This window comes from Oncorhynchus gorbuscha, linkage group LG12 (genome assembly GCF_021184085.1).
Source record: "Oncorhynchus gorbuscha isolate QuinsamMale2020 ecotype Even-year linkage group LG12, OgorEven_v1.0, whole genome shotgun sequence".
Classification (NCBI taxonomy): domain Eukaryota; kingdom Metazoa; phylum Chordata; class Actinopteri; order Salmoniformes; family Salmonidae; genus Oncorhynchus; species Oncorhynchus gorbuscha.
Window position 1 is genome coordinate 82,661,482 of NC_060184.1, and position 15,105 is coordinate 82,676,586.

Here is a 15,105-nt window from a genome sequence, read left to right on the forward strand (position 1 = left end):
GCTAGGTTACCATATAACACTACAGGCTAGGCTAGGTTACCATATAACACTACAGGCTAGGCTAGGTTACCATATAACACTACAGGCTAGGCTAGGTTACCATATAACACTACAGGCTAGGCTAGGTTACCATATAACACTACAGGCTAGGCTAGGTTACCGCACTGATTGAATAAAGCGGACTGGCAGCATGGCTAGCGGACTGGCAGCATGGCTAGCTGACTGGCAGCATGGCTGGCGGACAGTACTCCAGTAAATGGGTTGGTTTTTAGTTTTTCATTTTCCCCTAATTTATTCCTTCTCACATCTGTAAATGTCTTGACTAGCTAACAGTCCTGGAGAGGGAGGAATGAAGGAAGATTGAGCAGAAAAGAGAGCTCCTAATGTAATGAGAGGTATCCAATTAAGTTCCTCTGAGGGCTGCCCAGTTAGCCATCTACAGCTGCAGCACTCTCATTTCAGGTGTGTGTCTGTGTGTGTGTGTGTGTGTGTGTGTGTGTGTGTGTGTGTGTGTGTCTGTGTGTGTGTGTGTGTGTGTGTGTGTGTGTGTGTGTGTGTGTGTGTGTGTGTGTGTGTGTGTGTGTGTGTGTGTGTGTGTGTGTGTGTGTGTGTGTGTGTGTGCCTTACTGCAATATCGAAACTACTTCCTTCCAAATACACGCACACAGAAGGACGGAGGCCAAAATCAAATTTGAAGAAACATTTCCCTTACAATGCAGTTCATAATGACAACACAAAATGTTGAATTTACCAGCCCTGGTACTGATGCTAGGCTAACTGGCTATTTTAACTAGTATCACAGAACAACTAATTGTTTAACCAGCTCAGTAACGACTCAAACCATCGCCTGCTGTGTCTGTGTTGTTATTAAAGTCTGTGTTGTTATTAAAGCCTGTGATACCAACACAGCCTCACTCTGTAATTTACACTATCCAATTGAATTTGTAGTTATTTTAGATCCCCATTAGTTCCTGCCAAGGCAGCAGCTACTCTTCCTGGGGTTTATTATGGATCCCTATTAGTTCCTGCCAAGGCAGCAGCTACTCTTCCTGGGGTTTATTATGTATCCCTATTAGTTCCTGCCAAGGCAGCAGCTTTATTATGGATCCCCATTAGTTCCTGTCAAGGCAGCAGCTACTCTTCCTGGGGTTTATTATGGATCCCCATTAGTTCCTGCCAAGGCAGCAACTACTCTTCCTGGGGTTTATTATGTATCCCCATTAGTTCCTGCCAAGTCAGCAGCTACTATTCCTGGGGTTTATTACAGACCCCCATTAGTTCCTGCCAAGGCAGCAGCTACTCTTCCTGGGGTTTATTATGTATCCCCATTAGTTCCTGCCTAGGCAGCAGCTACTCTTCCTGGGGTTTATTATGGATCCCCATTAGTTCCTGCCAAGTCAGCAGCTACTATTCCTGGGGTTTATTACAGACCCCCATTAGTTCCGGCCAAGTCAGCAGCTACTATTCCTGGGGTTTATTACAGACCCCCATTAGTTCTGGCCAAGTCAGCAGCTACTATTCCTGGGGTTTATTACAGACCCCCATTAGTTCCTGCCAAGGCAGCAGCTACTATTCCTGGGGTTTATTACAGACCCCCATTAGTTCCTGCCAAGTCAGCAGCTACTATTCCTGGGGTTTATTACAGACCCCCATTAGTTCCGGCCAAGTCAGCAGCTACTATTCCTGGGGTTTATTACAGACCCCCATTAGTTCCGGCCAAGTCAGCAGCTACTATTCCTGGGGTTTATTACAGACCCCCATTAGTTCCTGCCAAGTCAGCAGCTACTATTCCTGGGGTTTATTACAGACCCCCATTAGTTCCTGCCAAGGCAGCAGCTACTATTCCTGGGGTTTATTACAGACCCCCATTAGTTCCTGCCAAGTCAGCAGCTACTATTCCTGGGGTTTATTACAGACCCCCATTAGTTCCTGCCAAGTCAGCAGCTACTATTCCTGGGGTTTATTATGGATCCCCATTAGTTCCGGCCAAGGCAGCAGCTACTATTCCTGGGGTTTATTACAGACCCCCATTAGTTCCGGCCAAGGCAGCAGCTACTATTCCTGGGGTTTATTACAGACCCCATTAGTTCCTGCCAAGGCAGCAGCTACTATTCCTGGGGTTTATTACAGACCCCATTAGTTCCTGCCAAGTCAGCAGCTACTATTCCTGGGGTTTATTACAGACCCCCATTAGTTCCGGCCAAGTCAGCAGCTACTATTCCTGGGGTTTATTACAGACCCCCATTAGTTCCGGCCAAGTCAGCAGCTACTATTCCTGGGGTTTATTACAGACCCCCATTAGTTCCTGCCAAGTCAGCAGCTACTATTCCTGGGGTTTATTACAGACCCCCATTAGTTCCTGCCAAGGCAGCAGCTACTATTCCTGGGGTTTATTACAGACCCCCATTAGTTCCTGCCAAGTCAGCAGCTACTATTCCTGGGGTTTATTACAGACCCCCATTAGTTCCTGCCAAGTCAGCAGCTACTATTCCTGGGGTTTATTATGGATCCCCATTAGTTCCGGCCAAGGCAGCAGCTACTATTCCTGGGGTCCGGCAAAGTTTTAAGGTAGTTATACAGTTTTAAAACATTACAAAACATTCACGACAGAATCAGTAAGTGTTTGCCCTCAGACCCATACTCCACTACCACATATCTACAACACAAAATCTGTGTGTATGTGTGTATGTATAGTGCGTATGTTATTGTGTGTGTATATGCATGTTATCGTGTTTGTGTATGTATGTGTCTGTGCCAATGTTTGTGTTGCTTCAGTCCCTGCTGTTCCATAAGGTGTTTTTTTTATCTGTTTTAAATCCGATTCTACTGCTGCATCAGTTACTTGATGTGGAATAGAGTTCTATGTAGTCATGGCTCTATGTAGTACTGTGGAATAGAGTTCTATGTAGTCATGGCTCTATGTAGTACTGTGGAATAGAGTTCCATCTAGTCATGGCTCTATGTAGTACTGTGGAATAGAGTTCCATCTAGTCATGGCTCTATGTAGTACTGTGGAATAGAGTTCCATGTAGTCATGGCTCTATGTAGTACTGTGGAATAGAGTTCCATCTAGTCATGGCTCTATGTAGTACTGTGGAATAGAGTTCCATGTAGTCATGGCTCTGTGTGTGTGTGTGTGTGTGTGTGTGTGTGTGTGCTATGTAGTACTGTGGAATAGAGTTCCATGTAGTCATGGCTCTATGTAGTACTGTGGAATAGAGTTCCATCTAGTCATGGCTCTATGTAGTACTGTGGAATAGAGTTCCATCTAGTCATGGCTCTATGTAGTACTGTGGAATAGAGTTCCATGTAGTCATGGCTCTATGTAGTACTGTGGAATAGAGTTCCATGTAGTCATGGCTCTATGTAGTACTGTGGAATAGAGTTCCATGTAGTCATGGCTCTATGTAGTACTGTGGAATAGAGTTCCATGTAGTCATGGCTCTATGTAGTACTGTGGAATAGAGTTCCATGTAGTCATGGCTCTATGTAGTACTGTGGAATAGAGTTCCATGTAGTCATGGCTCTATGTAGTACTGTGGAATAGAGTTCCATGTAGTCATGGCTCTATGTAGTACTGTGGAATAGAGTTCCATGTAGTCATGGCTCTATGTAGTACTGTGGAATAGAGTTTCATGTAGTCATGGCTCTATGTAGTACTGTGGAATAGAGTTCCATGTAGTCATGGCTCTATGTAGTACTGTGGAATAGAGTTCCATGTAGTCATGGCTCTATGTAGTACTGTGGAATAGAGTTCCATGTAGTCATGGCTCTATGTAGTACTGTGGAATAGAGTTCCATGTAGTCATGGCTCTATGTAGTACTGTGGAATAGAGTTCCATGTAGTCATGGCTCTATGTAGTACTGTGGAATAGAGTTCCATGTAGTCATGGCTCTATGTAGTACTGTGGAATAGAGTTCCATGTAGTCATGGCTCTATGTAGTACTGTGGAATAGAGTTTCATGTAGTCATGGCTCTATGTAGTACTGTGGAATAGAGTTCCATGTAGTCATGGCTCTATGTAGTACTGTGGAATAGAGTTTCATGTAGTCATGGCTCTATGTAGTACTGTGGAATAGAGTTCTATGTAGTCATGGCTCTATGTAGTACTGTGGAATAGAGTTCAATGTAGTCCTGGCTCTATGTAGTACTGTGGAATAGAGTTCCATGTAGTCATGGCTCTATGTAGTACTGTGGAATAGAGTTCCATGTAGTCATGGCTCTATGTAGTACTGTGGAATAGAGTTCCATGTAGTCATGGCTCTATGTAGTACTGTGGAATAGAGTTTCATGTAGTCATGGCTCTATGTAGTACTGTGGAATAGAGTTCCATGTAGTCATGGCTCTATGTAGTACTGTGGAATAGAGTTCCATGTAGTCATGGCTCTATGTAGTACTGTGGAATAGAGTTCCATGTAGTCATGGCTCTATGTAGTACTGTGGAATAGAGTTCCATGTAGTCATGGCTCTATGTAGTACTGTGGAATAGAGTTCCATGTAGTCATGGCTCTATGTAGTACTGTGGAATAGAGTTCCATGTAGTCATGGCTCTATGTAGTACTGTGGAATAGAGTTCCATGTAGTCATGGCTCTATGTAGTACTGTGGAATAGAGTTCCATGTAGTCATGGCTCTATGTAGTACTGTGGAATAGAGTTTCATGTAGTCATGGCTCTATGTAGTACTGTGGAATAGAGTTCCATGTAGTCATGGCTCTATGTAGTACTGTGGAATAGAGTTTCATGTAGTCATGGCTCTATGTAGTACTGTGGAATAGAGTTCTATGTAGTCATGGCTCTATGTAGTACTGTGGAATAGAGTTCAATGTAGTCCTGGCTCTATGTAGTACTGTGGAATAGAGTTCCATGTAGTCCTGGCTCTATGTAGTACTGTGGAATAGAGTTCCATGTAGTCCTGGCTCTATGTAGTACTGTGGAATAGAGTTCCATGTAGTCATGGCTCTATGTAGTACTGTGCGCATCCCATAGTCTGTTCTGGACTTGGACTGTGAAGAGATCTCTTGTGGCATGTCTTGTGGGGTATGCATGGGTGTCTGAGCTGTGTGTTAGTAGTTTAAACAGTTTAAATCTCAGTGCATTCAACATGTCAACACTTCTTACAAAAACAAGTAGTGATGAAGTCTATCTCCTCTACTTTGAGCCATGAGAGATTCACATGCATATTATTAATGTTAGTTCTCTGTGTACATTTAAGGGCCAGCCGTGCTGCTCTGTTCTGAGCTAACAGTGAACAGTAGTTCAGGTGCAACAAACCTAGAGACTGTAGGACCTGCCTTGTTGATAGTGTTGTTAAGAAAGTAGAAACTAGGGCCTGTAGCACCTGCCTTGTTGAAAGTGCTGTTCATAATAAAGTGTTGCTCTGCCTTAACAGACTTCTCCCCATCTTAGCTACTGATGTATCAATATGTTCTGACCATGACAATTTACAATCCAGGTTTACTCCAGGCAGTTTAGTAATCTCAACTCGCTCACTTTCCACATTATTTATTCAACGTTTTAGTTGAGGTTTAGGGAATGATCTGTCCCAAATGCAATGCTTTTAGTGTTGGAAATATTTAGGACTAACGTATTCCTTGCCACCCACTCTGAAACTAACTGCAGCTTTTTTGTTAAGTGTCATTTCAGTTGCTGTGGTAGCTGATGTGTTAAGTGTTGTCATCCGCATACATAGACACTCTGGCTTTACTCAAAGTGCATGTCATTAGTCAAGATTGAAAAGTTAGGGGCCTAAACAGCTGCCCTGGGGAATTCCTGATTCTACCTGGATTATGTTGGAGAGGCTTCCATTAAAGAACACCCTCTGTGTTCTGTGAGACAGAACTCTTTATCCACATTGTAGCAGGGGGTGTAAAGCCATAACACACAAGTTTTTCCAGCAGCAGACTATGATCGATAATGTCAAAAGCCACACTGAAGTCTGATTTAAAAATATTGTGGGGGCTGTTTTGTTAATTTCTTTCAGCCAATCATGAGTCATTAGTGTAAGTGCTGTGCTTGTTGAATGTCCTTCCCTATAAGCGTGCTGAAAGTCTGTCAATTTGTTTCCTGTAAAATAGCTCTGTATCTGGTCAAACACCATTTGTTCCAGAAGTATACTAAGGGTTGGTAACAGGCTGATTGGTCGGCTTTTTTGAGACAGTAAAGGGGTCTTCACTATTCTTGGGTAGCGGAATGACTTTAGCTTCCCTCCAGGCCTGAGGGGGCACATTTTCTAGTAGGTTTGGGTTGAAGATATGTCAAATACGAGTGGCAATATCATCCTCTATCTTCAGTCATTTTCCATCCAAGTTGTCAGACCCCGGTGGCTTGCCATTGTTGAAAGACAACAATAATTGTTTCACCTCTTCCACACTCACTTTACGGAATTCAAAATTACAATTATTGTCTTTCATAATTTGTTCAGATATACTTGGATGTGTAGTGTCCAGTGTGTGTATGCTGGCAATGTCATGCCTAAATGTCCTAATATTGCCAATGAAAAAAATATATATATATGTAGTTATTAGTGGGAATATCAGTGGGTTTTTCTGTGTTAATATCCCACCGACTCTGCCAATATCAGACACAGACTTCTACATTATAACCGTGTATTAATCTCATCTTCCTTCCTCCGCTCTTCTCAAATGATCTTCATCCCTCCTATGTCCCCCAATATCTCTTCATATGGTGATGATTTTCCTGTTTTAAATGACAACAGCACTTCTTCCTTCAGAGCCGTTAGACCAGGGTTCCAACCCTTCTTTCCTCCATACCGCTTTCTCCTAATAGCCAACATCCCTACTTTCGCCTAATAGCCAACATCCCTACTTTCTCCCAATAGCCAACATCCCTACTTTCTCCCAATAGCCAACATCCCTAGTTTCTCCCAATAGCCAACATCCCTAGTTTCTCCCAATAGCCAACATCCCTCCTTTCTCCTAATAGCCAACATCCCTCCTTTCTCCCCTGCAGAGTTTCCCTAGACTTTCTGGCCGTTCGCCAACATCCCTGGGAGCGTGTGGTCCCGTGGTGGCCAACATCCCGAGGAGCTGTGGTCTTTCTACAACGCTCCGTGGGACAAGAGGGTTGACCTCCCAGACAGCTGATGGACATCCCTAGCAGCTCACCAACAACGACTTTGACTTCGCCCAATAGCCTGCTGGACTACTTTCTCCCAATAGCCAACATCATCGTTGGACGGGGAGCCAACATCCCTGGTGGCCGACAAGAGACTGATCAAACAGAGTGAGTTGTTATTGGCACACCGCCGGGGGGGTTTAAGGTTATGAAACAGAGTGAGTTGTTATTAGCCAACATCCCGGGGGGGCCCAAGGTTATCAAACAGAGTGAGTTGTTATTGGCACACCATCCGGGGGTTTAAGGTTATGAAACAGAGTGAGTTGTTAACATCCCTACTTTAAGGTTATCAAACAGAGTGAGTTGTTATTGGCACACCGCCAACATCCCTTTAAGGTTATGAAACAGAGTGAGTTGTTATTGGCACACCACCGGGGGGGTTTAAGGTTATGAAACAGAGTGAGTTGTTATTGGCACACCGCCGGCCAACATCCGTTAAGGTTGCAAAGCTACCAGTAATTTAATCTTTGGCAGTAATTTAATCTTTTTTTACATCTGTCCATATTGTCCATTAATTTCTAGTGGATAGACCATATTGTCCATTAATTTCTAGTGGATAGACCATATTGTCCATTAATTTCTAGTGGATAGACCATATTGTCCATTAGTTTCTAGTGGATAGACCATATTGTCCATTGATTTCTAGTGGATAGACCATATTGTCCATTGATTTCTAGTGGATAGACCATATTGTCCATTAATTTCTAGTGGATAGACCATATTGTCCATTAATTTCTAGTGGATAGACCATATTGTCCATTAGTTTCTAGTGGATAGACCATATTGTCCATTAATTTCTAGTGGATAGACCATATTGTCCATTAATTTCTAGTGGATAGACCATATTGTCCATTAATTTCTAGTGGATAGACCATATTGTCCATTGATTTCTAGTGGATAGACCATATTGTCCATTAATTTTATCAGTGGATAGACCATATTGTCCATTAATTTCTAGTGGAAACATATTGTCCATTAATTTCTAGTGGATAGACCATATTGTCCATTGATTTCTAGTGGATAACCATATTGTCCATTGATTTCTAGTGGATAGACCATATTGTCCATTAATTTCTAGTGGATAGACCAATTGTCCATTGATTTCTAATAGACCATATTGTCCATTGTTTTGTGGATAGACCATATTGTCCATTGATTTCTAGTGGATAGACCATATTGTCCATTGATTTCTAGTGGATGTCCATATTGTCCATTAATTTCTAGTGGATAGACCATATTGTCCATTAATTTCTAGTGGATACTATTAAAATAGTCTAATTAATGAAAAAAAAGCATGTAATCAACAATGTAATTATTTTAAATTAGCAACTCCTCCAATTATGGTCCTTCTGTAGCTCAGTTAGTAGAGCATGGCGCTTGTAACGCCAGGGTAGTGGGTTCGATCCCCGGGACCACCCATACGTAGAATGTATGCACACATGACTGTAAGTCGCTTTGGATAAAAACGTCTGCTAAATGGCATATATTATATTATTATTATTATTGGCATTTTTCATAACGACCACCAGTTGAGAACCAAAACATTTAAAACGAAGACATAAAAATTATATTTCATGCTGACACCCTCATTTTAAACACCAATGAGATTCACTAAGTTGATGGTTTATGTTTAGGATAATGTGTCACAGCTTTGTCATTGTATTCTTATTTTAAAATCTTATTTTATTATTTTATATATTTTACATGTGATAAGGAGGGTCAGAGGTGATTACGGTGTCCTGTGGTGATCTGAAGTACCCAAAACAAAATTCAATTTCAAATTTGAAACAAGATTTCAGTTTCCATTCGAAATTCAACGTATTATGGACAAACGTCTATTTTTTGACGCGTTCATTCCGCGCGGCTACCGGGTTGAAACCGAAACCACTCAAAGGGTAACGTTTAGGCATTAAGGTTAGGGGTATGGTTTGGGGAAGTCTTAAAACAAAATAATAGAAAAATAAATGCTCTATTATCATCAGGTATCATCAGTATTCTCACGGTGTGCTAGAGTGTTGTGAACTACGGTGGCCCAGTTGTCTGAGCAGCGTGCTTGGACTCCTAGCATCATGATTTCACGCCCAGTGCAGGGCTGAGGAAGACATATATCCACGTTGTCAGGACCTTTTCAAACGTCCAAAATCTATGTCTATTTCTAGTGACCAGGCTGAATATATGAGGTCTCTCTGTCTACTGTTTTCTCTGTTGCTATGACACCCAGTGTCTGTGTCCTTTGCGTGTTTGTTGTTCTAATGCCGGTGTGTGTCTTTCCTAGCTATCCCTGTTCTGTCTCCACCACCCGCTGTCCTTGTTCTGTCTCCACCACCTGCTGTCCTTGTTCTGTTACACTACCACACTATACTACTACACTACCACACTATACTACTACACTACCACACTATACTACTACACTGCCACACTATACTACTACACTACTACACTACCACACTATACTACTACACTACCACACTACCACACTACACTACCACGCTACACTACCACACTATACTACTACACTACCACACTATACTACTACACTACCACACTACCACACTATACTACTACACTACCACACTATACTACTACACTACCACACTACACTACCACACTACCACACTACACTACACTACCACACTATACTACTACACTACCACACTATACTACTACACTACCACACTATACTACTACACTACCACACTATACTACTACACTACTACACTACCACACTATACTACTACACTACTACACTACCACACTATACTACCACACTACCACACTACACTACCACGCTACACTACTACACTACCACACTATACTACTACACTACCACACTATACTACTACACTACCACACTATACTACTACACTACCACACTACACTACCACACTACACTACACTACCACACTATACTACTACACTACCACACTATACTACTACACTACCACACTATACTACTACACTATACTACTACACTGTCACACTATACTACTACACTACCACACTATACTACTACACATTACATTACATTTACATTTAAGTCATTTAGCAGACGCTCTTATCCAGAGCGACTTACAAATTGGTGCATTCACCTTATGACATCCAGTGGAACAGTCACTTTACAATAGTGCATCTAAAACTTAAGGGGGGTGAGAGGGATTACTTATCCTATCCTAGGTATTCCTTAAAGAGGTGGGGTTTCAGGTGTCTCCGGAAGGTGGTGATTGACTCCGCTGTCCTGGCGTCGTGAGGGAGTTTGTTCCACCATTGGGGGGCTAGGGCAGCGAACAGTTTTGACTGGGCTGAGCGGGAGCTGTACTTCCTCAGTGGTAGGGAGGCGAGCAGGCCAGAGGTGGATGAACGCAGTGCCCTTGTTTGGGTGTAGGGCCTGATCAGAGCCTGGAGGTACTGAGGTGCCGTTCCCCTCACAGCTCCGTAGGCAAGCACCATGGTCTTGTAGCGGATGCGAGCTTCAACTGGAAGCCAGTGGAGAGAACGGAGGAGCGGGGTGACGTGAGAGAACTTGGGAAGGTTGAACACCAGACGGGCTGCGGCGTTCTGGATGAGTTGAAGGGGTTTAATGGCACAGGCAGGGAGCCCAGCCAACAGCGAGTTGCAGTAATCCAGACGGGAGATGACAAGTGCCTGGATTAGGACCTGCGCCGCTTCCTGTGTGAGGCAGGGTCGTACTCTGCGGATGTTGTAGAGCATGAACCTACAGGAACGGGCCACCGCCTTGATGTTGGTTGAGAACGACAGGGTGTTGTCCAGGATCACGCCAAGGTTCTTGGCGCTCTGGGAGGAGGACACAATGGAGTTGTCAACCGTGATGGCGAGATCATGGAACGGGCAGTCCTTCCCCGGGAGGAAGAGCAGCTCCGTCTTGCCGAGGTTCAGCTTGAGGTGGTGATCCGTCATCCACACTGATATGTCTGCCAGACATGCAGAGATGCGATTCGCCACCTGGTCATCAGAAGGGGGAAAGGAGAAGATTAATTGTGTGTCGTCTGCATAGCAATGATAAGAGAGACCATGTGAGGTTATGACAGAGCCAAGTGACTTGGTGTATAGCGAGAATAGGAGAGGGCCAAGAACAGAGCCCTGGGGGACACCAGTGGTGAGAGCGCGTGGTGAGGAGACAGATTCTCGCCACGCCACCTGGTAGGAGCGACCTGTCAGGTAGGACGCAATCCAAGCGTGGGCCGCGCCGGAGATGCCCAACTCGGAGAGGGTGGAGAGGAGGATCTGATGGTTCACAGTATCGAAGGCAGCCGATAGATCTAGAAGGATGAGAGCAGAGGAGAGAGAGTTAGCTTTAGCAGTGCGGAGCGCCTCCGTGATACAGAGGAGAGCAGTCTCAGTTGAATGACTAGTCTTGAAACCTGACTGATTTGGATCAAGAAGGTCATTCAGAGAGAGATAGCGGGAGAGCTGGCCAAGGACGGCACGTTCAAGAGTTTTGGAGAGAAAAGAAAGAAGGGATACTGGTCTGTAATTGTTGACATCGGAGGGATCGAGTGTAGGTTTTTTCAGAAGGGGTGCAACTCTCGCTCTCTTGAAGACGGAAGGGACGTAGCCAGCGGTCAGGGATGAGTTGATGAGCGAGGTGAGGTAAGGGAGAAGGTCTCCGGAAATGGTCTGGAGAAGAGAGGAGGGGATAGGGTCAAGCGGGCAGGTTGTTGGGCGGCCGGCCGTCACAAGACGCGAGATTTTATCTGGAGAGAGAGGGGAGAAAGAGGTCAGAGCACAGGGTAGGGCAGTGTGAGCAGAACCAGCGGTGTCGTTTGACTTAGCAAACGAGGATCGGATGTCATCGACCTTCTTTTCAAAATGGTTGACGAAGTCATCTGCAGAGAGGGGAGGAGGGGGGGATTCAGGAGGGAGGAGAAGATGGCAAAGAGCTTCCTAGGGTTAGAGGCAGATGCTTGGAATTTAGCGTGGTAGAAAGTGGCTTTAGCAGCAGAGACAGAGGAGGAAAATGTAGAGAGGAGGGAGTGAAAGGATGCCAGGTCCGCAGGGAGGCGAGTTTTCCTCCATTTCCGCTCGGCTGCCCGGAGCCCTGTTCTGTGAGCTCGCAATGAGTCATCGAGCCACGGAGCGGGAGGGGAGGACCGAGCCGGCCTGGAGGATAGGGGACATAGAGAGTCAAGGGATGCAGAGAGGGAGGAGAGGAGGGTTGAGGAGGCAGAATCAGGAGATAGGTGGGAGAAGGTTTGAGCGGAGGGAAGAGATGATAGGATGGAAGAGGAGAGAGTAGCGGGGGAGAGAGAGCGAAGGTTGGGACGGCGCGATACCATCCGAGTAGGGGCAGTGTGGGAGGTGTTGGATGAGAGCGAGAGGGAAAAGGATACAAGGTAGTGGTCGGAGACTTGGAGGGGAGTTGCAATGAGGTTAGTGGAAGAACAGCATCTAGTAAAGATGAGGTCGAGCGTATTGCCTGCCTTGTGAGTAGGGGGGGAAGGTGAGAGGGTGAGGTCAAAAGAGGAGAGGAATGGAAAGAAGGAGGCAGAGAGGAAAGACACTACCACACTACACTACCAAACTATACTACTATACTACTATACTCCCACACTATACTACCACACTATACTACCACACTATACTCCCACACTATACTACCACACTATACTACCACACTATACTACCACACTACACTACCAAACTATACTACTATACTACTACACTACCACACTATACTCCCACACTATACTCCCACACTATACTACCACACTATACTACCACACTATACTCCCACACTATACTCCCACACTATACTCCCACACTATACTACCACACTATACTACCACACTACACTACCAAACTATACTACTATACTACTACACTACCACACTATACTCCCACACTATACTACCACACTATACTACCACACTACACTACCACACTATACTACTACACTACCACACTACACTCCCACACTATACTACTACACTACCACACTATACTACTACACTACCACACTACACTACTACACTACCACTACTACACTCCCACACTATACTACTACACTACCACACTATACTACTACACTACCACACTACACTACCACACTATACTACCACACTACACTACTACACTACCACACTATACTACTACACTACCACACTATACTACTACACTACCACACTATACTACTACACTACTACACTACCACACTATACTACTACACTACCACACTACACTACCACACTACACTACCACACTATACTACTACACTACCACACTACACTACCACACTACACTACCACACTACACTACCACACTACCACTACTACACTACCACACTACACTACCACACTATACTACACTACCACACTACACTACCACACTACACTACCACACTACACTACCACACTACACTACCACACTACCACACTATACTACTACACTACCACACTATACTACTACACTACCACACTATACTACTACACTACTACACTACCACACTATACTACTACACTACCACACTACACTACCACACTACACTACCACACTATACTACTACACTACCACACTACACTACCACACTATACTACTACACTATACTACCACACTATACTACTACACTATACTACCACACTATACTACCACACTACACTACCACACTATACTACTACACTACCACACTACACTACCACACTACACTACCACACTATACTACTACACTACCACACTACACTACCACACTATACTACTACACTACCACACTACACTACCAAACTATACTACTATACTACTACACTACCACACTATACTCCCACACTACACTACCACACTATACTCCCACACTACACTACCACACTATACTACCACACTACACTACCACACTATACACCCACACTATACTACCACACTATACTACCACACTACACTACCAAACTATACTACTATACTACTACACTACCACACTATACTCCCACACTACCACACTATACTACCACACTACACTACCACACTACTACACTACCACACTACCACACTACACTACCACACTACACTACCACACTACACTACCACACTACACTACCACACTACACTACCACACTACACTACCACTACTACACTACCACACTATACTACTACACTACCACACTATACTACTACACTACCACACTATACTACTACACTACCACACTACACTACCACACTACACTACCACACTACACTACCACACTATACTACTACACTACCACACTATACTACTACACTACCACACTATACTACTACACTACCACACTATACTACTACACTACCACACTTTACTACTACACTACACTACCACACTATATTACTACACTATACTACCACACTACACTACCACACTACCCTACCACACTACCACACTACCACACTACACTACCACACTACACTACCACACTACACTACCACACTACACTACCACACTACACTACCACACTACACTACCACACTACACTACCACACTACCACTACTACACTACCACACTACCACACTATACTACTACACTACCACACTATACTACTACACTACCACACTATACTACTACACTACCACACTATACTACCACACTATACTACTACACTCCCACACTATACTACCACACCACACAACATTTTTGACACATGGATTAAACCTGTCTGATGTCAGCATGTGTTTCTCAACCTCTCCTCAACCTCTCCTCTCGTACTCAGTAGAGTGTCTGATCGAGGTGGGAGAGGCTCAGGGTGATAGTCATCTCTGTTAACCCACAACTCAAATCTTCAATTGGGTCAGATACATGACCATCCATGGCAGAAATGTAGTCTCTACCCTCTCCAAAGGGAACCCCCCCCAGGTGAAGCGACGCTTTGTGATACGTCCATTGAAAACCCCCAAAACACGGGAACTAACGCTGCGTCGTTATCTCACAGAGATTCGGGCCGTGTTGGTACCTATGGAAAGATGCTACAGTCTAGCGGTTGGGCTTTATGTCCG

At 44.3% G+C, this 15,105-nt stretch overlaps 1 pseudogene; it reads left to right on the plus strand.

Annotated features, from left to right (window-relative positions):
- The window catches only part of LOC123991449, an 85,510-nt pseudogene that overhangs the window by 51,909 nt on the left and 18,496 nt on the right, over nt 1-15,105 (plus strand).